Source organism: Protopterus annectens, chromosome 6.part0, assembly GCF_019279795.1.
Source record: "Protopterus annectens isolate FY-2018-M chromosome 6.part0, PAN1.0, whole genome shotgun sequence".
NCBI lineage: Eukaryota > Metazoa > Chordata > Ceratodontiformes > Protopteridae > Protopterus > Protopterus annectens.
In genome coordinates, this window is record NC_056737.1 from 1815224525 (window position 1) to 1815251386 (window position 26862).

The 26862-nt window shown below is 42.6% G+C and overlaps 1 protein-coding gene across 1 annotated transcript in view; it reads right to left on the bottom strand.

Moving 5' to 3' along the window:
* SPAG1 (sperm associated antigen 1) overlaps positions 1 to 26862 on the bottom strand; it is a 3545022-nt gene that overhangs the window by 1767338 nt on the left and 1750822 nt on the right. The window lies entirely within an intron of this gene.

Here is a 26862-nt window from a genome sequence, read left to right on the forward strand (position 1 = left end):
TCTGTTAAGAACCATTTGGTAACAGTCCTTGGTTAATTTTACAAGAAGGAAGAACCAATACTGCCTGGGCCAAAAGGGAGTCACAACAATGATTTCTGAAGAGTCCTTCTGCAATTTCAGAATTACCCTGAGTATCAGAGGAAAGAGTGGAAATGCATAAAGGAACATCCCTGACCACAGGAATGAGAATGCATCTGGTTTTTAGGCCTACATCTAAGAAGACCTGGTACAGAATTTCCTTAGTTGTCAGTTTTGACAGGATACAAACAGATTTATTTGAAATGCTCCCCAAACTGGGTTTCCATTTCCTGGAAGACCCCCTCATTAAATTTCCATTTCTGACTAACTGTCTTGTTCCTGCTCAGCTTATCTACTACTATATTTTACTTTGATGGAAAGTCAGCCATGTAAGTTGCACTTACCTCTAAGAATAGATATTTAAAATTTCTCACTCCTGCTGTAAATTTTAGGCTGTACATGTTGATCACTAAAACCTATACAACCTGGGAGGAGGATGAATTTGGATCTAGATCTGGATCTAGACAAAAGAATCCAATATGTAATTCCCTGTACAGGTACATCCTGAAGACCATGTAAGCTGTCTCTAGAGATATTCTAGAGTCCATTGCTTTCCAATATGCCATCAAAGAAGAAAAGGCCCTTGGAGTGGTTTGTCATGGTGGGTATAACAAAAAGTAAAAGCCAAGGACAACCATCTGGAAACAGTCTGATATGGGTTATGTTTTCTTAGTCCTAACATACAAAAAAATATCTAGTTGGCTTTTCTGAAGGACTTGCTTCTGACACGCAAGTACCTGAGTAGCCTATGCATGTCCAGAATATGAGTAATTTTTTCCTCCATGGTTCTGAGGGTTAGGATACAATACCGGGAGAATGATGCCATGATTCAAAGAAACTCTAAAATAACCTTGGGCATGAATGAGGGATTTGTTCTTACTGATATCCTATCCCAAAAAGCAGACAGGGTTAATCCACCAAGACAGCTGGCAACTCAGATACTCATCTTGCGGATGTAAGAGCAAAGACACTAGTCTTCCATGTAATAAACCTTACATCTGCCACATGTGCAGGCTCAGCTGGGAATACGGTTAACTTTCTGAGCATAAATTTAAGACCTAAGAAGAAGTATTTGGCAAAGTAACCCGAGGAGAAACCCTCCTATCAGAAACTGTTTTACTAAGAAAAAATTGAAACGAGAGAAAAATCCATGGGTCTATGGTTATTCAGCGAAAAATAAAGCATAGAGCGGTATATATCGTCAAACATGCAGTTCATTGAGCCATTCTGACTAAGATCGCATTACTGCAGAGATAAGGAAATTTTACCTTTCCGCACTATAGTGCGATCTCACAGTTGGTATATATAATTAGTGTGGGGGGGGGGGGGTGCAGCCTCTCCACATGAGGAGGTTTTGATGAACGGCATTTACGATGCAATGCCGTTTGATGCTTTCACCATTCAATGAATAATTATAGACCCATGCTGACAAACTGAAGTGGCCACAACATGTACCTTGACAAAGCAGTACAAAGGCCAGTGGCTAATATAACTCTCACAAATATATGAGCACCAGTGGTACAACACTATGCAGGACCCAGGTTACTGGGCAGGCACCAACTAGAAAATTCATCTGCATGTCAAGATAAGATTTTCCAGTAGAAGAATGTCTTGCCTCCTTTAGTAGCTCCTGTACATCCTCTAAAAAGAGATGCATAAAAAGGTATCAGAGTCCAGGCAGACAATTTAAGATGTTTTAGAATAGGCCATACCAAACTCTCCCTGTCTCTCTGATCCAGATAGTGAGGAAGATTGCGGTAATTGCTTCTGGCCAATTCTATAAAAAGGGAGAATCAATATTGCTGGAACAAAAGGTCACCACATATTTTTTTGAGGAGTCCTTCTAAATCCTCAAAATTACCCTGCATATTAGCAGAAAGGATGGAAAACAAAGAACTATTCTCTGCAAAGAAATGGAAAAAAAAGCATGTACAAAGTTACTTGTTTTCAAGGGAAGCCATCAGATTTTATTTGAGGGGTTCTCCAGAACTGAATCGATACCTTGAAGACCCCCTCATTCAAATAGCATTCATGGGGGTCTATCCTAGTCCTGTTCAGTACTTACCATAACAATAGATCTGTATTGCCTGATTTTGTATTTCCTCAACAGATGGGTCTTCAGATCTGACCTCGGATCTGGATTCGGCCACACTAGACATTAGGATCCATAGCTCAGGCTCTTCTCCCTAACCATAACCCCCCCCCACCACCACATTACCTCAAATTGAGTTTGCCCGCACCCCCGTGACACATCAAAACACAAAGGTAGACATCAAACTCTGAAACATAAAGGTCTCTGATTTACTGCTGCTCTGGAAAGTAGGACACTGCTCAAGGGCAGATCATACTGTCAAACCAGAAACCAAAGGAATTATCTTCCACAGAATGGAACCGGGAAGGATGGCAGGGAGTTGATGTTGTCTCTCCCATCTGTTCTTCAACAGATGGGACAGAATCCCCAGCTACTTAGCCCTTGGGGTGGTCTCATGGAAGGATATTCTGGATATATTCCTGGAGAACAATTCCAGCTTATAATGAGAAATAAACATGTGAACACTGAACAAAGTGGTAGCCACACAAATATCATCAATTGATGCCCAGGAAAAAAAGGCTGAGGAATTTGACACATACCTAATTGAGTGTGCTTTAACTGGTCTAGGCAGGGTCAAATATTGTTCTATATAAACATGAAAGAGACAGTCAGACAACTATCTAGCCAAGGATACTTTTTAAACTCCTTGGCCCATCTTTGCATTGGAAAAGCAGACAAATAGTTGATCTGTTTTCCTGAACGATTAGGTACAATGGAGGTAGAAATTAAGTCGTCAATAAACATCCAGCAAGTAAAGCATATATTCTCCTTTATTTGACAAATTTGGAAATAAGACTGGTAGACTTGCTTCAGTGAGGTTTCAGAAGATATTTTGGGAACAAAGGATGGACTGGTTCGCATTAATACCCTATATTTGTGGAAAGTGGTATAAGGAGCTTTGCATGACAAGGCACTTGATTCCAATACTCTCCATGCTGAAGTTATTGCCCCTAGAAAAACAGCTTTCCATGTCAAACAGTTAATATCCACCCTGGCAGAAGGCTCAAAGAGTGACTGGGTTAAATCCTGAAGCAAAGACATCACATCCTAAGGAACAGTAGGGTCCCTAAAGGGGGTTTAAGAAGGAAGGTGCTCCTCAGGAAAGCTTTGGCTAATGAGAAGCTAATGTAGCCTGATTTTCTGCAACATGAAAATTTTAAATAACCAGTAACTGGATCTTAATCTTATAGTAACTAGCTCCACAGCAAGGAAAATAGATGCTAGGAAGACTAAGACCATATGGAGAGGAGCCAAAAAAGGATCTGGAATCCTTTGGAAGTCCCAAAAAGAAAATCAGTTTCTACTCACTTTTGTAAATTTTCTTGTAGATGTTCTCTGGGAAGATGTAAGAATGTGGATTACTGGTGAGGTTATTACTGAGTAAGACAGCCAAGACTGACTAGCCATCATTGGAAGTGGAGAAACCAGTAGGTTAACTTGAGGGCATGAATGTTGAAGATCTGGATCAGAATCTAGCACACAGTCAATGTGAACCAAACGAGGCCAGAGAAACAGAAATCACTCACACCTGTCAAGGCCTGAAAGGGACTAGCATGATGACCAAGGTCTTCCTCTCTAATGCCTTCTGTAGGAATTCTGTAATCAGAGCAGTACGAGTAAAGGTACAGAGAAGACTAGGGTTGTCAAACATGCATCAGTGCATCCCTCGGTGACTCCCACTTGGGGGGGGGGGGCGGCATCAGAGCAAAGAACCTGCTGCACTTGGTGTTGTGGGGAGAGGCAAAAAGATCACAGCATGGCCAGCTCCACTGATGGGTTGAGGGACCACCAGTGAGATAGAATGACAGATCTCCTCAACCTGTATGCTAGAACACTGGACTTCCCTGGGATATGCTTTGTTACCAGAAAGTGATTGGAAGATTATCACAAACTGTCAGACCCTTATTGCTTCTCAATATAATGGGTAGAAGTGTGTTCCCCCTTGTTTATTGATATACCAGTCTGCTGATATGTTGTCTGTCTGGACAGAAATCATCCCCAGAAAAGGAACATCCTGAAAGGCCTGCAATGCCAGAAGAACTGCCCTCATCTTTAGAACATTGACATGAAAAATGTCCTTGGAAGGGGACCATGGTTCTTGGATTGTGTTCCTCATGTAATGCTCTCCCCCAGCCTAGTAGGAAGCATCCATAGTCACTGTGGCTTTCAGGATGAGAGACAAACATATGGCCTCGAGATACCTTGCAAGACTGAATCCACCAACCCATATGGGTTCTGCAAATGTTTATCAAACTAATTCAAAAAATCAATGGATTGGTACCTGATGGACCACTGTACTGCAAATGTCCACTGAAGAACTCTCATGTAATATCTGCCAAGAAGAACAAGGGTGATGGAGGCTGACATCGATCCCAGAAGCTAGAGAACCAGTTTGGCTGGAGGCTTTCAACAGGATAGAACCTTTAGTGCATGGTTTCGCAGGGTGGACAATCAGTTCTCTGTCAGCCTTGTTAGCTGGACTCTGGTATCTAAATAGGCACTTATGAATTTCAATGTTCATATCAGGACAAGCTGAGAATTATCCAGATTTACTGTGATACCCAAATGGGAGCTAAGACTGAGCACACAGTCCCTGGCCCCAACAAGAGGAGGTCTGGAAGCAGCAGTAATCAGCCAGTCATCCAGATAAGGGAACACTCAGAATCCTTGCAGTCTGAGGTGAGCTCCAACCACTATCATACATTTGGTGAACACCCGGAGGGCTGCGGTGAGACCAAAAGGCAGGGCTCTGAAATTAAAGTGACTAGCTCCCAGATGAAAGCGGAGAAACCGCCTGCATCATATGTCCCATCATAATGTGATAGTATGCATCCTGAAGGTCTATCAAGCACATTCTCAACACAAGAATGAACTGTACTGTGACAATCCAGAACTTTGTGTGAACGACATATTAATTGAGATGGCTGAGGTCACCAAAACTGGCCTGTGATCCCAGTTTTTTGGCACCAAAACAGAACATTTTTTTATAAACATTATTGAATTATCACTTGTGACGCACGCAAATTTATGTTTATATTAAAGTATTCAAACCATATTAACACGTTCATATTTATAAACATTACAAATCATATATACTGTTATATAGCCTATAATTTAAGCAACGTTACATAAATTATTCAATTCATTTCTTCTTCTTAAACCTCATTCCTCCACCAAAATATTCTTCTGCATGTATCATTCCCAATTTTTTCGAAGTAATTTACTCCTACCCTTTTCTAAAGATCCCAATTCCTGTTCATTTATCCTTAGTAGAACAATACTCACTACCTCAGGTATAGCTGGTTTAGATTTTGATTTCCATTTTCTAGTTATTGCGTTTTTTGGTAGTAATGACAATTAAATTTAACATGGCCTTAATATGTCAAGGAAATTCAGATCCTGTATCCTAGCACAAAAATAATTTCCTCAGTTACACTCATTTTCTTACCTAATATTCCTGACAGAGTACTCTGTAGGGAATTTTTAAAGTCTAGTGATACACTCACAAAACGAAAAACTAGATAAAAACACTGTCAGTAGATAGGAGTAACAGATGCCACAACCTTCTTAGCGCTTTCGTCCAATTTAATAAAATATGAACTTCATCAGAAACGTTTTTGACAGTGTTTTTTATCTAATTTTTAAAGTCTGCCAAATCATTACACTCTCAAAATATATGTCCCAGTTACCTCTTTCTTGCCCATCACATCTCCAACATTTGCCATCTACCTGAGGAAAATTTCTTTGGCGTCTGCTTGGGGTGTAAAACTATCTATGCAAACACTTCCGGGCAAAAATCCTAGCCACACATATTTCCTCCCATTTTTTTCTTTCTTCTCAATCTTTCTGATCTCTTCTGATGGACTCCTATAGTTATCATGCAATATTTTATATGTCCTACTAGACTCAATTAAAAACTCAAACCAGTGCAGATCTTTCATTAACGATTTCCCTATCCCTTTCTCTTGGTCTCTAGTATGATATCAGTCTGATAGGGAAGGCAACCACTAGCCTGCAATCCAAATGTATTTTTGGTCTCTTCATATTCTACTAGCTTTCTATCTCTAATTATTTGTTCCCAATACCTTGGTTTCTTTGACAGCTTCCTCTAGTGAATTCCAGACCTCTGTTGTCTATTCTCTGTACCACTAATTGCAGTCATCCCTATCTCCTGAATCATACTTTCTGTACTTTATGAATATAATATTCTGTATGACTGTTGTCATTCTTTTTAAGTATCTGCATCAAAAATCGTAATTTTTCCACATTTCTTGAATTACCCCCTGCTTCATCATCATTCCTTTCCACTCTGAAATGTAGCTTTCTGCTTGCATTGCGCATAAGAAGTTTTAACTGGTTAGCCATAAAATATCACTTAAAATCAGGTAATCCTTAACCATCATCTTCTGTTGGGAGGACCACCTTATCCCACTTGACTCTTGCCCTCTTCCCCTCCCAAATAAAATCTTTCAACTCTTTATTAATTACTGTCCACAACATCTCCGCTGGTTGGCAAAAATATACCTGACCTATGTATAAAACAAAAGGGACTACAAATATTTCTATTGCTTATATCTTGCTATCCATAGGCAAGAGATTCCAGTTTCGCAGTTTTTGTATTATAAAGAAGTTATGTACTCATCAAAACGTTCCATTTGTGTTGCCCATTTTCATTCTTCCTCAACTGATGGGTTTGGATCTGATCCTCGGATCTGACTCAACCGTTACTAAAGTTCGCAGTATCCAAAAAGCTCTCAAGCTTCTCCCTCACCCATAACGTACCATCTCTAAGCTACCTCAGATCTTGTTTGCTGATTTTACCAGAAAAGGAATGTTTAACATGCATAAATCTAGGAGACATAAAACTGCATGTGCTCCATAAAGGAAAAAACAATATCTGGAGCTCAATACAAAGGACAGTGATGGCCCTCTAACAGCTCATTCATCCAGACGTTTGTGAAGAGAAAGGATGGGGTTGATGAGCAGGAAGTTGATGAAGAATAAAAATGGACAACACAGACAGAACATTATGGTGAATACATAACTTCTTTACTGATGTTGTAAATTTTCATTCTATCCTCAATAGGACAGAGTCCCCAGCTACCTACAATCCCGGGTGGACTCTAAGGAAGGATATTCCGGAGTACAGTTGAGCCACATGATGCGCTAGCCCTGGAGACAAGATCCAATTTGTAATGAGTAATAAAGGCATGGGGAATAGCCCAAGTTGTTGCTGCACATATGTCATTCATGGAAGCTTTGGACAGAAAGACTGAAGAAGTTGCCATGGACCTAATTGAATGAAGTCATACAAGTTTTGGTAAAGTAATACCCAATTTGTTATTGAAAAATAAAATACAATCAGTTAGCCATCTGGCTAAAGTTACTTTTGCAACTGGTTACCCAATTTCAATTCTGGAAAGGGAAGAAATAATTGGTTTGTTTTTCTGATTTCTTTTGTGCTATGCAGGTAAAAACATAATTGTCTGTGAACATCCAATAAATGTAACATGTATTTGCCCTTGTTTGCAAAATTAGGAAAGAATACTGGCAAATCAATGGACTGATTGATATTAGATTCTGATACCACCTTGGGAAGGAAGGTAGTGTCACTAACATTGTGAAAGATCAAGTATGGAGGTTTTGAAAACAAGGCTTGGAGACCTGAAATTCATCTAGCAGTGGTAATAGCTACTAGAAGAAAAATTTTCCAAGTTAGATACTTAAGCTCACATTTAGCTGCTGGTTCAAAGGGGGAATGTATTAGCACCTGCAGTACCAGACTGAGATCCCATGGGAGATTTAAATGGAGGTCTCAAAAGAAAAGTGCCTCACAAGAAAGCTCTGCACAATTTATGAGAGGCTACTGAAGAAACTTCAAATCCAATATGAAAATTTGATATTGCTGCTAAATGAACCTTAATGGTTGAGGAACTAGCCTCTTTAAAACATAAAGCTAAAAAGTCAACTCTGTTATGTATTTGGGCTGAAAGGAGTTCAATATGATTTTGTTGTGCCCAGAAAACAAATATTTTCCATTTACTGAAATAGTTTCCTTTTTGAAGGTTTATAGGAAGATAAAAGGATATGTTGGACAGGGGAAGATAACATTGATTGTCTGGCTATTAATGAAATTGGAGAAACCATGCCATTAGCCTGAGGTTTAGAAAGGCTAAAAGCCCGTTGGGTAAGACAGGAGGTGTGGAATATGATCCAAAAATCAAGGTTGGCGAATAAGTGAGGCCAAAGGAAGGGAAAACAAACCTGTTGAGGCCGGTAAGGTGCAATGAGGATGACTTTACTCTTCAACTTAGCAGCTATCTGTAGAAATTTTGGAATTAACGGGACTGGTGGGTAGGCATATAATAGACTGGGGGGCCAGTCATGAAGTAGACCATCCCTTGGTGATTCCTCCTGTGGAGGGATCAGGGCAAATCAGTTGCTGCATTTGTTGTTCAGTGGAGATGCAAAAAGGTTGCAGCAAGGCTGGCCCCCCACTGATGAAAAATCATTTTTGTCACCTTCTTGATGAGAGACCACTTGTTAAGCAGAAGAATGTACTTGCTCAGTTTGTCTGCTATCACATTGGACTTCCCCAGAATATGCATTGCTACAAGAAAGCGGTTGAATGAGATCACCCATTGCCACACTCTGACTGCTTGCTGATGTACCAAACTACTGACATACTGTCATTTAAACAGCAATTGGCCATGAAGGTAGTACTATGGAAGGGTCTACTTCAGAAGACAGAAAAAACAAAAGACTGAATCCCAAAAGACTGAAAATTCAAAATATTGAATGATGCAATTTGCCCCTTTTCCATTGTTGTGTGATCTTGGAGCTGGTAAATATAGTTAGCAGGAGGTGTGGGGAGTGCAGCCTCCTACATGAGGGGTCCAGGGAAGCTTGCCCCCTTCATTAAAAATGTGTTCAGTATTTTGAATTTTCAGTCTTTTGGGATTCAGTTTTTTGGTTTGTCAGTCTTCTGAAGTAGACCCCTCTGGAATGCCTGCAACGCTAAGAGCACTGCTCTCATCTCCTGGATATTTATATGCAAGTTGGCCTCTTTGGGGGACCAATAGTCTTGGACCATCGGCCCCAGAAATTGTTCCCCATCCCACCTGGGAAGTGTCTGTGGTCACTATGGTTTTGGGCTGAGGAAGAATGAATGGATGGCCTTGTAGAACCTGATATGACTGAATCCACCACCTGAGATCTCTGTTGCATGCTTGAGTGATTCGTATCTAAGTTGACATGGGTTGGTAAGGAACTGACCATTGTGTAGCTAGCATCCACTGGAGAATCCTCATATAAAATCTAACTACATGTACTAAGGTTATTGCCACTGACTCTGATCCTAGAACTTGAAGGACCAAGTGGGCCGAAATCATGATAAATTACTTTTCTGACCTATGATCTGATAGTTTGTACTCTTGAGGGAGGTAGTGAAGCTACCACTGACTTTGCGTTAAAAACTGCCCCTATGAATTCCAAATTTTGAGTTGGTTGTAGTTGAGACTTATAAACACCAACAAGGAGTATTCACTGTCCAAAAAAAAAAAAAACAATAAACAACAAAGGCACTGAAATGGAAGAGCCACCACTCACTGGAATAAATTAAAGTCCTTTAATATATAGGTTCATAGTTTGATACTAGGCTATCTGCCCTAGGGCATTTATAAGCCTAGCCAAAGTATGTTTGGCTTTCACCACCCTTTTAGATTAGTTGACTGTGCCTCTGTATAGTAGGTCACAGAAGGTAGCCCTTTTAAGGTTTGTTTACTGTACCTCTGTCAAGCAGCGAGACAGAAGAGATCCCAGGGGTAAACTTACGATCTCCCATCCATTCAACAAGATTTCTCTTGAAGAGGGTCAGTGAGGGGCTCTGCCTGACATGGATTGGGATTTTGTTCCAGAGTGAGGGGAGCCTCTGGGATATGAATCTGTCCCTCCAGCATATTTCTGTGCCAAGGTTCAGGTCCCTGGAGCGTGTAGCTCTAAGGGATTTAGATTTCCTGAGGTGAAGCATGTCCATTAATTCTGGGTTGGACATGGCTTTATACGTCAGACACAGATCGCCTCTGAGTAGGCGGTACGCAACTGAGTAGAGCTGGAATTTCTTTAGCCGAACTGCATAGGGCATCTGTTTGAGCCCCTTGATCCTCTTGGTGAGATACTTTTGGGGTCTTTCCAGTTGCTGAAGGTGTCGGGTAAGGTACATTCCAAACGGGGCATTGTACTCAATTATGGGCCTGATAAGTGATGAGTAGAGGGGCACAATGACCTCTCTTGATCTAGATGTGAACCCTTTCATGATAAGGTGGGCTATATAGAAGGTCTTTCCAACCACTTTGGCAACGTGATTGTCAAAGGAGAGATTGCTATCTACTTGGGTCCCCAAGCCCCTAATTACTTCTTCTGTACTTAATGGATTACCACCTATGTGGTAATTTGTGGGCACTTTGTTTTTTTCCAAAGGGGATGACTATGCACGTTTTGGCATTTAGCTTTAGGCCATGGCTCTGGCACCAGTTATCCATCTCTGTGAGACCCTTTTGGAGGATGCTTGTGTCAGTTGGAGAGTCGACTATAGCACCCAGTTTGCAGTCATCTGCGAACTTGGTCAGCCATAGTCCACCCATGTTAGCCTGTACCTCGGAGAAAAATATACCGAACAAGAGAGGTCCCAGGACTGAGCCTTGTGGGACACCACTTGTAACTGGTTTAGAGTCTGACATGGCACCTGCTATTCTGACCATGCGGGTTCTATTCCTGAGCCAGTTTGCAACCCATCTTGTGACATAGGGGTTGATATTTAAGCTGGTGAACTTATTTATGATGCCCGCGTGGGGTATTGTGTCAAACGCCTTTGCGAGGTCCAGGTAGGCTGTGTGGACTACCTTACCTTCATCTATGGCTTTGGTAACTGTTTCAAAGAAGTTGACCAGGTTCAAGAGGCAAGATCTGCCCTTAACTAAGCCGAATTGGGTAGGATCCAGTGTCTGGAGGTTCCCAATGTCTTTGTTTATGATTTCCATGACGATATGTTCCATAGCTTTGCAGACCAGGCTAGTCAGGCTTATAGGATGATAGTTTCCGGGGTCTGTTGTGGCACCACCTTTGTGGAGTGGGACCGCTGTTGCTGTACACCATTCCTTGGGAACATATCCTGTAGTAAGGCTGAGATTGAACAATGACTTTATATGAGGGTTTAGTTCTTCTTGGAGCTCATGTAAGACACAGCCTGGGACACCGTCTGGTCCCATTGATGCTGTGTTTTGAGCTTTGGAGAGGGCAGCTCTCACCTGTGCATCTGTGATCTCAGGAAGGCTACACTCTGTTGGGATAGACATTTGCTCTTTTGGGGGGGGAAGTGGGAGAAGTTTGCACTGAACCTTTCTGCCAGGATGTTGGCAATGTATGTGGGTTCAGTGAATTTTTTGCAATTTTGCACCAACTCAGAGCATATCTGGGAGTTGCCTCCCAGGTTTCTGACATAACTAAAGAAGGCCTTGTGATTATCTTTAGTGTCTTGTGCAATTTTTCTTTCAAAGCTGGCCTTAGAAGATTTTATGAGGGATCACAGTTTCTTGCTAGTACTGATCAGTGACGCCTTCCCTTTTTGGGATTTTGCTCTGTCATGTAGTAGCTGTCTCCTTCTTTTGTATAGCTTATTTATGGCCGGGGTCTACCAGACAGGTCTTCTGCCTTTGGAGGAGTGAGTCTTGGCTTTATTTGGGATAGCATGCTCCATGCATTCCTGTAGGTGTCCATAGAATGCTTTTGTAAAGGATTCTGCATTTTGGGCCATACTGTCCACTGGCCTGGGGGCTTTGAAGGATTCCACCTCAGTTTTGAGAAGTGTGAAGTTTGCTTTTGAGAAGTTCTTCACCATGGTTTCCTTGGCTAGGGGTGGGGACAGAATATGAATGTCCAGTGAGATTTGTTTATGGTCTGATCTTACCAATGAGGGGTATACCTCTGGTGTGGAACATAGAGACTCCATGTTGGTGATGACCAGATCCAGTATGTTTCCCCCTCTTGTGGGAGTGGTGACCAGTTGTTCCATAGCATTTGAGTTTATAAATTCTAGGAACTGTTGGGCGAGTGTGTTTGGGCTTGAGTAGTTTTCCCAATCGATGTTTGGGTCGTTAAAGTCACCCAACACAATAGTGTTTGGAGAGACCTTCATATTCTCCAGTGTACTCAGGAAAGCTAAGTGAGGTTCCTGTATTTGGGAGGGTGGTCTGTAGCAGGCTACAAACTGAAAGGCAGTTTTGCCCACTGTTAGTTGCACATGGATGGTCTCCAAAGCTTCGTGCAGTGCCACTAGCCTGCAGGTGTGGGTATCTTTGATAAATATGGATACTCCCCCTCCTTTTGTGGTTCGGTCAGAGTTTTGGGGCCGGAAAGCATTGTATGAAGTATAGCCTGGTAGTGCTGGGGTGCTCTCGGGAGCCTTGAACCAGGTTTCTGTTACTGCACAGATATCGATATTCTCCATACTGAGGAGAGTCTCGAGTGCATGCATCTTGAGGTTTAGACTTCTGGCGTTGAGCATTACCCTTAGTTTTTTCTTTTCTTTGTGTTGTCTATGGGGGTGGGTTTGTCTTTTGAGCCTTGCCTAAAAAAGGCACTATGGGGGAGGCAAGAGCCTTAGCCAGTATTCGAAAACCCAGGAGTGACAGGTGCAAGCCATCCATAGCGAACCAACGTGGCTTGTCGAGCACGTCATCCCAGGCTGACAGACACTGGATCCCCTTCGAATGACACCAATACTTTAGCCTTTTGTTAAAATTGATCATTTTGTCTTTATACTGTGGCATCATTCTTCATGAGGGTAAGATGCTACTCAAGGTCAGGGTCATACCGGCCTGGGCTACATGATCAAAGAGCTCCTGTACGTCTTTTTTCATGTAGTCAAGGGAGGTATGTCTCAGGTCATTCACACCAGCATGGACAATGACGGAGTCATACTTGTACTTGCTTTGGAGTGACCCGAGTGCTTGTGTTATGTGGCGGATCCTGGCGCCTGACAGGCAGCTTACAGTGACCTTCTCCTTGTTCAGCCTGGTGAGTGGGACATCAGTGTGTCTGACAATAGAGTCACCTATTACAAGTGTATTAGGTGTGTTGTTTAGCCTTAAGGGCTGTGACTGTGTATGTGCTACGTGGATATTGTTTCGTGGTAGGTGTTGCTTGGATGTCTGCTCTGGAGGTCTCTGTTGCTTAGGCATTTTTATTTAGAGCCTCTGAGTATGTTTTTGTGTGTTTATGTGTTTGGTTTGCTGATGCGATAGGTCTATGTGAGACTGGATTTGTGGTGTGTGTGGTTACCTTCTCCTCCTGACAGGCTGTGCCAGTACTGGGTTGAGAGAGCTTAGCCTCCAGTTTGGCTATATAGTTGCATCTCTCACATATATTTGAGCTTGTTGGGAGGAGGAGAGGGTGGTCTGTATACATAAGGCAGTTGTAACATTGCCTCAAGATTCCCAGATTCACCATCTGGACTGGAAAGTAAACTTGAAACTGACCTTTGGACATGTCTGAATATAGGGAACTACTTATTGACTGATCAGAAAGAACCAATAGGGAGCAAGTGCTTTGAATGAGTACAAGAGGATGTAGGGCTCTAGTTTGTGTTTACCTATGAGATTACTTATATGAGCAAGTGCAGGGCTTTAGAATGAGAATAGAGTGCTTAATTTGAGATTTAGAGCAGTTCTAAGGGAAAAAGTGAAGAGTAGACTTTGTGGAGCCGGGAATAGTTTAAGCGACGCTGCTCTGTGCACAAGATCGTGCTAAAAGAGGGTTGCAGGGTTTTAAGAGATAGAGATCAAGGAGTTTAGTACTGACCCAAAATGGCCAATAAAACTACAGGACAGGCAAGCTGTTCAGTGTTAACCACTGCCACTGGTGAACACAGAGACTTCACTTTAGTCCAAGCAAGCACTGGCCTCCAAGAAACCTACAAACAGTTCAGAACAGCAGATCTGTAACTGAACTTTCTTAAATTTCAGAAAGTGGGAAAAAAGCAAGATTTTTTTGTTTTTTTTCTTTTTTGTTTTAGTTTAAAGGTAGCAGAGATACACAAGTAGCAAAATAATCACAACAGTGCAATAAATGACCCCACACTTGAGTGCTAGGCCAAAGTCAGGTAAAATGCAGTTTTAAGAGAAAAAAAACAATTTTAAATTAAGTGCAGCACAGGAAATGCAGTAAACAGGCTCTAGATGTGTTCTAAATATTGTTTCTAATACAGATATAAACTTTAGAACCCGTTTAAACGTTTTAAACCCAATGGCTCTGCCAATGCTCTAAACCAGACTAACCCCTCACTTCCTCTTTCTCCAAATCAATAATGGAGTACCTAAGGTATATAAAGTATGCTCATCTTTGAGTCTATCATTAATAAGGTGTTGTCTAAATGTTAATGTATATATTTGTATCTTCTCTTTCCTCTTATGTATTAATTATCAAAGTAGTGATATGTAGTCTGTTTATATTAATGTAACTTACTATCCCATGTGGAGCTTTTCTCCCCGGGCCTCCGCTGAAAATGGACATGCATCCAGTCGAACTATCCCGGTCAACAAATGTAAAATAAAATAAAATAAATAAAATTTAGCAAGCTGGAAAATGCCGAAAAGTAGGCGGCAAAGCAGTAATTCTCAACAAAAAAGCAGAAGAAAATACTTAAAATCTCAAAAGTGGCTCCTTTCTCCTCTCAGCATTTTCTCCCTTTGGTAGGTGCTTCAGCAACAACTAACAAGCCTGGAAAGACACCAAAACCACGAGGCAGCAGGGTTTTTAAGAGATAGAGATCAAGGAGTTTAGAATTGACCCAAAATGGCCAATAAAACTACAGCTTCTAGGCAGTAACCACTCCTACAGGGACAGGCAGGCTGTTCAGTGTTAACCACTGCCACAGGTGAACACAGAGACTTCCCTTTAGTCCAAGCAAGCACTGGCCTCCAAGAAACCTACAAACAGTTCAGAACAGCAGATCTGTAACTGAACTTTCTTAAATTTCAGAAAGTGGGAAAAAAGCAAGATTTTTTTTTTCTTTTTTGTTTTAGTTTAAAGGTAGCAGAGATACACAAGTAGCAAAATAATCACAGCAATGCAATAAATGACCCCACACTTGAGTGCTAGGCCAAAGTCAGGTAAAATGCAGTTGTAAGAGAAAAAAACGATTTTAAATTAAGTGCAACACAGGAAATGCAGTAAACAGGCTCTAGATGTGTTCTAAATACAGTTTCTAATACAGATATAAACTGCTGGAAAATGCCAAAAAGTAGGCGGCAAAGCAGTAATTCTTAACAAAAAAGCAGAAGAAATTCATGGCACACACAGTAAAAATGGCATGAATACAACACAATAAATAAAACGCTTTAATGAATCACCGTATTATTTTTTGTACCAGTGTAGACTTCATCAGATATTAAAATGCCACATCCTTAACTACTTATATACCCAGTTAATTTAAACCATCCAATAAAAACAGTACACATAAAATTAATGAATAAACATAAAATGTCATTTGAATATGCATAACATTATACAAGCATTCACTGAGCCAAAAATAAAACAAATTGCTAAAACCTAACTGCCCAAATAAACAGATAAATGGAAAAATATTTTGAGAATATGAATATTACATTAAATACCAATTTTATTAAAAACTATTCATATTTAAATCTTTTTTATACTAAAACTAACCAGGAAGATTTTATAGTATTTCTAAACCAATACCACCATCTAGTGGGCAAAGACAAATAATGTATAAAAAAAATATATATATATATATATATATATATATATATGTGTGTGTGTGTGTGTGTGTAAAAATATATAAAATATGTCTTAAACTTTGTAAAAATGAATCAACCGTCCATCACTATAGTCTTGCTACTCCAAGTTTTAAAACAGGTGCCAGGGAAAATGCATCATTAATACCAGGGTATTTATTACCCTCTACTATAAATATTTTATTATAGAAGAAATCCCAAAGGACGTGAGGGCTGGCATGTGGGAAACAAAAAATGAATACAGGGAGTTAGACTGAGAGTTTTAGAGGCCAATAAATACCCTGGTATTAATGATGCATTTTCCCTGGCACCTGTTTTAAAACTTAGAACAGCAAGACTATAGGGAAGGTTCATTCATTTTTACTAAGTTATAAAAATATATATATATTTATATATACTTTTTCATATATAATTTTTTTATATATTTATAAATTATCTGTCTTTGCCCACTAGACAGTGTTAGTGGTTTAGAAATGCTATAAAATATTCCTGGTCAGTTTTTAATGGCTGACCAAAATGTTTTAAAATAAAAAGTTTTAAATATGAATAGTTTTTAATAAAATTGGTATTTAATGTAATATTCATATTCACAAAATATTTTTCATTTATTTATCTGTTTATTTGGGGAGTTAGGTTTTAGAAATTTGTTTTATTATTGGCTCAATGAATGTTTGTATAATGTTATGCATATTCAAATGACGTTTTATGTTTATTCATTAATTTTATGTGTACTGTTTTTATTGGATGGTTTAAATTAACTGGACATGTAAGTAGTTAAGGATGTGACATTTTAATATCTAATGAAGTCTACACTGGTACGAAAAACACAGTGATTTGTTAAAGCGTTTTATGTAGTGTGTTGTATTTGTGCCATTTTTACTGAGTGTACTGTGGATACATTAAAGGACTTTATTCCAGTGAGTGGTGGCTCTTCCATTTCAGTGTAGTTGCGACTTGTCGTAGTTTACGGTTATTTCCAGATGAGAACAAGTCTGGAGAACCTGATTTCTTGCCCTTATTAATAGATGCCTGGTAGGGGTGGTTAAGAGCCAGTTGTCTAGATACAGAAACATTCAGAATCCTTGCAGTCTCAAGTGAGCTGCTACTACTGCTATGTATTTGGTGAACATCGTGGGGACTGTGGTGAGACCAAAAAGCAGAGCTCTGAACTGGTAGAGACTGGCTCCCAGTCAGAAGCATAAATTCCTTCTGGATCATCTGTTCATCTTTAGGTGATAGTATGCATTCTGAAGGTCTGTCAAGCAAATCCTGTCATCCTTCTCCAGAAATGGGAGAATGGACTAAACCATGACCATATGAAACTTGGTATGTCGAACTGACTCATTCAAGTTACTGAGATCCAAAATTGGTATCCAGTCCCCTGTTTTATTTGACACTAAAAAGAATCTTGAGTAAGTTCTGGATTCTATTTGCTCTGGCTGGACCTCTTGGAAGACTCTTTTTACTAGTAGTTTTGTATCTGAATTGCTGATTCTTCCCTCTGACCGGGTGGAACAGTGAGGATTTTTCTTGAAGTTAGAGGTGGGAGGGAAAAGGGTATTACATAGCCTCTGGATATAATCTTCTGCACTCAAGTATCTTTTGTTATATCTAGTCAGGCTCTCTGGTGCAGGGATAATCGACACCAGATTGCCTCCACAGGTGGACAATTGGGACTCCTTTCAGGAGAGCTGGTAGGGTCTGTCAGAGAAGGAATCGCTGGTCCCCTGGTTTTGCAGGCGGCGTTGACTATTAGAGTTTCCCCCTCTGCTCCTGGGGGAACTTCCTCTCCCTGTCCTAGAAATGACCCTGGGATTTCCTGAACCACAACTTTCAATCATCTCTTTGATTTCCTGAAAATGATCTCTGAGGGATCGAAAAAAGTATGCCCACTGTAGACAGGGTCATTCCATCCTTCTCACATCTGGATAAAGTTTGTTTCATTATGGGGCCAAGCAAAAAAGTGCTATTAAAGGGAGCACTGAAGAACAAATACTTGAAGGGCTTCGTAAAATCACATACGCCCATCTAGGTGTGTCTCCTGATGGAAATGCCTGAACCCGCTGCCCTTGAGATGCCTTCAGCTGCATGTGAAATAAGCCTCATGGATGAATTCAAAATAGACTGTAGTTAGCCAAATAAAAACGCATGGATGTCTGGACCTCTGAAGAAATGGATACTGAGAGGGAATTTGAAAGTTCCTTGATCAAATCCCTCTGCAACCTAGAAAAATGTGCCAAATAATTCAGCAACCTTACTGCAAAGGTCACTGAAGCATAGACATGCTTCCCAAACCTGTCCATCACCTTAGACTCCCTGTGAGGGGGATGAACAGTGGTTATAATCCCCTACACACACACATCTTAAGGTGATGGATTATCCAGGCTTCTGGGTGCAGAGACAAGTGCCTACCCAAATGCCTCCAGTGTGCGGCATTTGGGCAACTGTTCAGGGTTACTGATAAAGCCTCTCAGAGAGTGGACTCCTGAAGCCTTGATTCTATTGCCTTCCTCTGCTGTGTAGGCGACATCAACCATTAGAATTTTCCCATCTTCCCCTTGGGGTCCATCTCCCCGAGTGCCCAGGGAGAATCATTGACACTTCTGGGACCACAGTTTCTTACTTCCCTCTGGTTTCTAGAGAAGGACCTCTGGGGGTTAGAAAACCATATCCCTGGAACAGAAAGGGTTTTCCCGTCTTGCTCACTTCTCAAGTGAGTGCCCTTAACTTTTGGTCAGAAAAGAGTCAAACCATCAATAGGGACATTCACAAAAGATGCCTTGAAAGGCTCCAAAAATTCATACAAGCAGATCCAACCATGTCACCTTACAGTAATGCCTGTACCTGCAGCTCTTGAGATGCCTTCAATCACACTGGAGATCAGATTCATTGAGGAGTTCAACAGGAACTGTAGGGTTGCCAGCACAGAGTCCAAAGTAGTTTTCTTGTCCTCTGCAGACATGGATCCAGAGAGAGATTTGTAGAGCTCCTTAGTCACATCTCTGAAATCCTTTCATGTGTGCCAGATAATTCAATTCCCTCAAAGTGAAGGCAGATGAAGCATAAACTCACTTCCTAAACCTGTCTAATGTCATACATTCCCTGTTAAGGGGAAAAATAGATGAGCTCTTTTCAGCTAGCTCCTTTTTGGTGGCTACCACTACTACCATGGTGTCTACTACTGGGCCTTGTTCCAATGTTTGTGATGCTTCAGTGAAACAAGAAACTTATCAGGTTTGTGTAGAATAGCTTCTGTCACATCTGGCTCCTTCCATGCTAGCTGAGAGATTAGATCCATCATCTCACCGCCAGGATGGACAACCCAAGAAGTTGCTGAGCTGGATCTGAAGGCCTCAAGAAACACAGACTCCTCTTGGGAAGGGGCTTCAAGATGACCAACCTCTTTTCTGTCACAAAAGTTTGAGGATCTCCCAGAATAAGATATCTTCAAGTGATGATCTGGGGGACCCTTCCCCATCAATAAATCTCTCTCTTCATTGAGTTACGCCTGTGGGGAGTGGACATGCCTCCTCTTGCACTTATATTTCTGATGAGCCCATGGTGGGATTATCTGGAGATGACTCAGAAGGCTGAGGGAATCCTGAGTGTGAACCATCTTGAGGCTTGGAGGAAATTTCTGTCCCGATGGGATAAAGAGCAGAATCAGGACCGAAGGCCTTTTGCTGGTGAATGGGTGGAGCCGAGAAACTACCTCAAAGGCAGAAGCTGATAGGTAACCCAACAACACCCCAGTAGGAGCTAAAGCATCCAAACAAGGTTCATCCCGAGAACAGACTTGAATCTGATGATGTCAGAGCTGAGCTATAGAGCACCAATGCTTAGAGAGTAACGGAAGGCTCCAATAACTTTAGAGTTAATCCCTGACCACCTTGGCTGACAATGTTTTGTCTCAGAGATCCTTCTGGATTGCAGCTGCTCAGAACCGGTCAGATCAGAGAGGTCGCTGGAGTTGAAGCCAACCAGGACTTCAGATCCAAGGACAATCCCGGGGAGAAGCTCAGATCCAAAACTCCCAGACCCAAAATGCGAAATGGGGTAGGACCCTAAGCAGGGGTGATGGTCCAAAGCTCACAGGGCTGACGGGTTGGAGCAGGGAGAACTCCAACTGAATTTGGGTCCTGAGGAACTTCCTCATCATCCTAGCCACATCTGCTTCTGGCAAGCTTCTGGTAGATCAGAACGATCTGAAGAAGGATGAAGTAGAGGGTAGTCTTTAAGATCTATAGATTGATCACTCCTGCAAGAAAGGGAGCCAAGTCTAGGGGAGACTGGCTCCAGCAAGGGAGGAGCTTGAGATTCTATAAATATCTGATTCAAAGGAGGAATTGGAGCTGAAGCTTTAGAGAGCTTAGGGGAAGGAGCCAAAGAAGACATCAATGATGAGGAGTGGTCAGGGAAACTCTTCCTTGAGTCTTTGCCCTTTTCCCCTGAGCTTGACACCACTCTTCTACTCATTGGGTCTGTCTGAAGACTTTATAGCAGATGGGAAGACTCCAGAAGCAGAAAACATGGCTTTGGATGGTTCTCGCACAAGGACTGGGAGAGGTCCCTCTAGCTCAAGTTTGTTACACCATTCAAGGACAGCCCGCTGGCCAAAAGCAGTACAAGTCCTACAGCCTTCATCCAGATGGGCAGCCCCCAAACAGTACACACATGTCAAATGGGCATCTCAAATGGGGATCTTGTGGCTGCAGGTTAAACATATTTTAAACCCAGATGGCTTGCAAGCCATGATAAAAAATAGGCACTCTAGTATTCTGAAGTAACAAAATGAAAATAGTCAACAACATACCTCTCAACAGACCAGATTTCTGCTTCATATTTTTGGTTTGTTCTTCATAAAATTTGTGTTTTTCTTACAAATCATTGAGTATTGAGGTCACTAAAAATGGCAGACTTTAAGTTTCAGACTTCATATCCTTCAGAAAAATGTATGCTAAAGCAAAGTATTCTAGCAAGTGTGTAAGTATAAATGAGCAATATTTTAAAAAGTGTCCCTATTTTTAAGCCTTCCTACCCCCATTATTTTTGGCTTTGTCCATATTTTTCAAGCTAAGAGGTTGAGAGTTATGGTCAACAACAACAATAACAATAGCAGCAATAATAAAGCTGAAACAATAATACCACAGCATGAAACTACTTTGAAGTTAACCAACCTAAATTGCTAAGGAAAGGTGCCAAAGGTGTGAGGAGATGAAGTTTGTTTTTTGGAGGGGGGGTGGGGAACTATGCAAGGAGACGAAAAAATGTCATACAACAGAAAGACTACATTTATATACAATTATAGCAATATATTTATATATGAAAAATTCTACTAGTTAGCTGAGCCTGAGAGAAGTAACCTCATCTGTTTTCAAACAGTGGCAAATGAAATATGAGGTAATGTGGGGGACAGGATGGGGATTATCGGTAAAGGGAGAAGCCTGGAATATGGATCCTAAAGTCTAGAACTGGTAGTAACCGGATCCCAGCCAGAAGCGTAAATACCTTCTGGATTGTCTGCTCATCTTAAGGTAATAGTATGCCTTCTGAAGGTTTATCAAGAAAATCCTGTTGTCCTTGCCCAGAAAAGGGAGAATGGACTGAACCATGACCATCCGAAACTGGGTATACTGAACTGACTTGCTAAAGTTGCTTAGATCCAAAACTGGTTTTAGTAGCTTTTGTATTTGAATTGCTGATTCTTCCATCTGACTGGGTGGAACAGTGGGGATTTTTCTTGAAATTGGAGGTGGGAGGGAAAAGGGTATTATTTAGCCTCTGCGTATAATCTTCTGCACAAGTATATTTTGTTGTATCTATTCTGGCTCTCAGGTGCAGGAATAATCAACCCCAAATTACCTTCACAGGTGGACAATTTCTGGCCCCCCTCTGCCGTGGTGGTGGTGTTGACTATTAGAGTTCTCCCCTCTTTTCCTGGGGGAACTTCCTCCACTTGTCCTGGAAATGACCCTGAGATTTCCTGAACTGCATCTTTCAATCATCTCGTTGATTTCTTGAAAATGATCTCTGAGGGATTGAAAAAAGTATGTCCACTGCAGAGAGGGTCTTTCCATCCTTCTCACACCTGGATAAAGCTTATTTCATTGTGGGGCCAAGCAAAGAAGTACTATCAAAGGAAGCACTGAAGAGCAAATACTTGAAGGACTCCGCAAAATCACATAAGCTCATCCAGGTGTGTCTCCTGATGGAAAACCTGAACCCGCTGCCCCTCAGACACCTTCAGCAGCATGCAAAATAAGCCTCATGCATGAATTCAAAACAGATTGCACGTAGCCAACTGATTAGTCATGAATGTCTGGACCTCTGCAGAAATGGATACTGAGAGGGAATTCAAAAGTTCCTTGATCAAATCCCTCTGTAACCTAGTAAAATGTGCCAAATAATTCAGCGACCTTACAGCAAAGGTCGCTAAAGCATAGACATGTGTCCCAATACTGTCCATCGCCCAAGACTCCCTGTTAGGGGGATAAACAGTGGAACTCTGCTCTGCAAGTTCTTTTTTGGTGGCCACCACCATGACTATGGCATCACCAGGCATCCCTTTAGCCCAAAACTCCTTCCCCGAAGGTGGTGACAGAATCTTATCTAGTCTTCTGGGTATGGGTTCAACTGTATCAGGTTCCTTCCAAGCCTGCCAGGAGACCAAATCAATCTGCTCATCAGTGGGTGGAGTCACCCAGGAGGTAGACAAGCCAGTACCAAAAGCCACCAGGAATACTGACTCCTCAAAAGAATGGTTGTTGGGGGTCCAATCACCTCTCTGTTTTACAATCTCAAGGATGTCTTCAAACGAGACGTCTTCTGGAGGTGATCATTTGGACCCTTCAATGAAGGTGAAGTTCGTATCCTCCATGACTGATTCTTGTGGAAAGTCCAAGTGCTTCCTCTTGCATTTCCTCTTCCTAAGGACCTCTTCAGTGGGGTGCTCCAGGGAAGTATTGGAAGAAACTGATACCCTGCTGGGAAGCCTGGAGATATTGGACTGGCTGTCCCTGTGGTATAGAATGATGAGGGTCTAAGCACAGAGACATCAGGGTAGAAGACTGAGGATCCAAGGGGGTTAGATCCATCTGTCCTTTTTGAGCAGAGAACATCCTCTTCACAACCCTGAGAGCCAATCATCCCTGAGAGAGAAGACCCCAGCATCAAGAAGGCAAGTTTCTGGACCGCTGTCCTCCTGTGTTTTGAAAGCAATCTCTCCTAGGAGGAAGTCGGAACCAAGATGTCTAGTGCCGAAGCTCCAAGAGGCAGAGACAGCTCCAACAACTTCAGAGTTGTCTCCAACACCTCAGACCAGACAGTGAAGCTTCAGCTCTGACAGTCATTCTGGATCTGAAGAAATCTGAACCGGAGCACTCAGAGTAAGCTTTGGCTCTGAAGATAATGTCACCTTTGGATATGAGCCAGACAGACCTGGAAGGCTTGGATCCGGGGATTCTGAAGCAACCAAATGGATCAGAGGAGGAACTTGAAGTGCGGGTGGTGTTGATGTACAAGCCGCCTGACCCAAGGGGGGGTAGGAGCCGTCAAGACACCCATCTGAATATGCACTGAGAGGAACTTCAGCATCATTCTTTCCACATCTTCCTCTGTCAGACTTCTGGATGAACGAGTTGAGGAAAGAGAGGGGAACTTAGACCGGTGTTGTTCCAAAAGGGTGAGGACAACCTAGAAGGCACAGGATCAATAGATGGTGAATTAGAAGTTATGTACTCACCATAACGTTCCATCTGAGTAGGTGACTTCATTCGGATGCAACCTGTGGGTATCGGATCCGACCTCGGATCCGAGCCGGCAATTCAAAAGCTTAGGCTCCGAGCTCCTAGCTCCTCCCTCTTACCCATAACCCCTTGCCACGCCCTGACTGACCTCAGATTGAGTTTGCCTCAAATACTGACCACAGTATACTAAAAAAGCATAATTACTCGCTCTATAAAGGTCAGGGGGATGGAGGGGGGGATGGTTGCATCCGAATGAAGTCACCTACTCAGATGGAACGTTATGGTGAGTACATAACTTCTAAATCTGAAGTAGGAAGACTTCATTCGTCTGCAACCTGTGGGACAGAGTCCCTAGCTACCTGAATCTTGGGCGGCCATCATGGAAGGATGTTCCGGAGCACCGCTGAGCCAAAGGATGCTCTTCCTCTAGAAACAACATCCACCTTGTAATGAGAAATAAAAGTATGAGGCGAGGCCCAAGTAGCTGCCGCAGATATCATCCAACGAAACACGGGACTTAAAGGCGGCTGACGAGAAACTGCCCTAGTAGAATGAGCCGTAACCCTCTTAGGAGCAGGTCTGCCTGAAGTGTCATATGCCTGCAATATGCAATTAGCAATCCATTTAGACAGAGTGACTTTAGACACTGCTTTACCCAGAGCAAATTTAGCAAAGGAAACGAACAGCTGATCTGATTTCCTGTGGCCAGCTGTCCTGTTAATATAAAACGTAATTGTCTATGAACATCCAATGAATGCAATTTGTATTCCCCTTTGTTTGAATATTTGGGAAAAAAACAGGCAAATTGATTGACTGGTTAATATTGGATTCAGAAGAGACCTTCGAAGAAAAGATGGATTGGTCCTGAGGCACACCCTATCAGGGAAGAAAGAAAGGTAAGGCGGTTTGACACAAAGAGCCTGAAGCTCAGACACCCTTCTGGCTGAAGTGATAGCTACCAGAAAGACAGTCTTCCAGGAAAGGAATTTTAAATCAGCAGAAGCTGCAGGCTCGAAGGGAGGAGCAGTAAGGGCCTGCAGGACTAAAGACAAATCCCAAGGCGGTACAACCTCCTTGACTGGAGGCCTTAATAAAAAAACTCCCTTGAGAAAAGATTTGCATAGTTTCGCTGTCATAAGGGGAGCTGTGTCCTGTCCAATGTGATAATGCGATATAGCCGCCAATTGTACTTTAATCGTGGATGAACTGGCCCCTTGATGAAAGAGGTCTGTTAGAAATTCTAGCACCGCAGAGATAGGTGCTGAAAAAGGATCCACCATTCTCTGCCCTGCCCATATAGAGAACCTCTTCCATTTACTCCGATAAACCTGTCTAGTAGAAGGTTTATGGGCAGCCACCAAAATTGCTTTGACCGGTGAAGAGATACCGGGAGTCCTAATTAAGGTTGGAATTGGAGCAGCCAAGCTGTCAACTTCAGGGTCCGCAGGTTGGGAACTGGCATTCCCAGAGGGTGAGAGATGAGATCCGAAATTGGATCCAGAATCCATGGTGGATTGATTTTGTGAGACCATACGAAGGGGAACCAAGGTTGTCGAGGCCAGAATGGGGCAATGAGAATCATTCTGCTCCCCAAACTGTTGGCTTTCTGCAGAAACCTCTGCATCAGAGGAAGTGGAGGGTAGGCATAAAGGAGACCGGGAGGCCAAGCATGCACCAGAGCATCCTCGAACTCCCTGGTGGGGAAGTAGAGCGAAGAAATTGTCGCATTTGGCGTTTGAGGGAGAAGCAAAAGATCGCAACAGGGTTGCCCCAAACGGCAAAAATCTTCTTCGCTACTTGAAGGTTTAGGGACCACTCGTGTGGAGAAAGGATGGTGCGACTGAGCTTGTCCGCAAGGATGTTGGACTTTCCCGGAATGTGCGTTGCTATCAGAAAGCGTTTGGTGGAAATTGCCCATTCCCAAACTCTCATGGCCTCTCGACAAAGGGGATAAGACCTGGTTCCTCCCTGCTTGTTGATATACCAGACTACGGACATGTTGTCTGTCTGAATCGCAATAGTCCCTGTAGGAAGAACGTGGTGAAGTGCTTGCAACGCTAGGAGCACCGCCCTCATTTCCAGGACATTTATATGCAATGATGTCTCTGTGGGAGTCCACGTGCCTTGGACAATCTTTCCCGCAGAATGCCCCCCCCCACCCGAGGCAAGAAGCGTCCGTGGTCACTGTGGCTCGGGGAAATGCAGCACAAAAGGGTCTCCCTACCAGGGGCTCCGGAGAAAGAAGCCACCACAGAAGGGAGTCCCTGCACGCTCTGCTGACCGCAATCGGAGCGTTTAGAGACGAACAAAGAGGAGACCACTGAACTTGAAGGGTCCATTGAAGAACCCGCATGCGTAGGCGAGCATGAAGTAGAAGCGGGATAGCTGCCGCCATAGAACCTAGGGCCCTCAGGACCGAAGCTGCAGTTGGTGACGGTTGAAGGATTGCTGTCACATGACACCTCAGGTTGACGATACGGTCTGGGGTGAGGAAGGCTCGCATTGATCTGGTGTCTAGTCTTCCTCCTATGAAATCTATAATTTGAGTTGGATTCAGGAAAGATTTCTCCCAGTTGATCGTTATGCCCAGCCTTGGTGCTAGTCGAAGGAAGTAATCCCTGGCTGAGCACAGAAGATGCCTTGATGATGCCGTCAGGAGCCAGTCGTCCAGGTACGGAAAGACCTGTAATCCCTGGAGCCTCAGGTGGGCCGCTACCACCGCTAACACCTTGGTAAACACCCTGGGGGCTGAGGTGAGACCAAAGGGGAGGACCCTGAACTGATAGTGACTGGCTCCCAGCCGGAAGCGAAGAAACCTCCTGGACCGTCTGTCCATCCGAATGTGGTAGTACGCATCCTTGAGGTCTATGGAACACATCCAGTCGTTCTCCCTCAATAGGGGGAGTATAGATTGCAGGGTGACCATCCGGAACTTTTGCTTGGTTACTGACAGGTTCAACAGGGAAAGGTCTAAAATTGGTCTTAAGTCCCCCGTCTTCTTTGGCACCAAAAAGAACCTGGAGTAAAACCCTAATCCGGCTTGATCTGGGGGGACGCGCTGGATGGCTCTTTTTCCTAGCAGCTGCTCGATTTGAGAGCTGCCGCCTCCTTTGATCGGGTGGAACATCTGGGAGGC